Raw genomic sequence first — 1410 nt, 5'->3', positions numbered from 1 at the left:
ACCACCACCAGCATCAATAAGATATATGCACAAGGAACCCATGGTGAAACTGTGGGTGACGTTTTGGGATGCTAACCGAAAAGTTGGTGGTTCAAACCCATGTGAAGGAGAAAGATGAAGTAGTTTGTTCCCATAAAAATGTACAGACTCAGAAACCCTGTATGGTTAAAATCATGGCACCTACAACAACAACATATGCATATTAAGAAGCCCTGATAGTGTAGTGTGTTACATGTTGGACTGCTAATCATAATATCAACATTTCTAATCCAGTATCTGCTCCACTAGAAGAAGATTAGCCTTTTTGCTCCCATAAAGATATATAGCCTTGGAAATCCAAACTGGGTTGCTATGAGCAACACCACCACCACCACCATAAGCATATAAGTATGGGTATATGAGTATGGGTAAGTACATGTTAATACATGTTGTTGTTTTTAAGTTCCATGGAGTTTGGTATGACACTGTATCATGTTTCCAAGGAGGTGAGAATACACTGAAGTATCAGTGGTGGTGGTGTTGGTTCCAAGGCACATGGACCTGGTATAGTGTTTCTGAGGCTGTTAATCTTTACAGGAACAGAAAACTTCCTTTTCCTCTGTGGAGTAGTGAGTAGATTTGACCTGTTAGTAGCCTAACATATAATACACTACGTTACTACAGCTCCCTAGAAGTACCTATTGTTGTTATTAAATTCAGTCGAGTAGGTTCTGACTCATAATGACCCTGTAAAGGATTTCTGAGGAGCAGCTGTTGGGTTTAAAGCACTGAACTTGTGGTTAACAGTCCAGTGTTTATCCTATAGTGCCACATCAAGACTCCAGAATATCTACGTTTTTGCTATTAAGTGACTTTAAGTCGGTTCCAACTCATAATGGCCCCATGTAAGGTATCCCAGGAGCAGCTGGCGGATTAACATTGTGATTTGAAGTCCAGTTTTGCTCCTAAATTTATCTATGGTGGTGGTGGTGGTGGTTATGTGCCATGGAGTTAGTTCTGACTTATAGAAGCCTTGTATAGGGTTTCTGAAGCTGTGTAAATCTTTAAGAGAGCAGAAAGACTTACCATTCTCCTATTGAACAGCTGGTAGATTTTAACTGCTGACCTATCGATTAGCAGCTCAGCTCATAATCCACTATGCTACTAGAGCTCCTTATAGAACATCTATGGTGGGTTGTTGGCCATGTGCCGTGCAGTCAGTTCCAACTTACAGCGATTCTGAATAGGGTTTCCAAGGTTGTAAATCATTACAGGAGAAGAAAGCATATGTTGTTATTGTTAGATGCCATCGAGTCTTAGTAACTCTATGAAAAACAGAACGAAAAACTGCCTGGTCCTAGGCCAACATCAAAATTGTTACCAAGTGTGAGCCCATTGATGCTGCCATATTGCCAATTCATCTTGTTGGGA

Source organism: Chrysochloris asiatica, unplaced genomic scaffold (genome assembly GCF_000296735.1).
Source record: "Chrysochloris asiatica unplaced genomic scaffold, ChrAsi1.0 scaffold00155, whole genome shotgun sequence".
NCBI classification, from domain to species: Eukaryota; Metazoa; Chordata; class Mammalia; order Afrosoricida; family Chrysochloridae; genus Chrysochloris; species Chrysochloris asiatica.
This window is presented reverse-complemented; position numbering follows the sequence as displayed.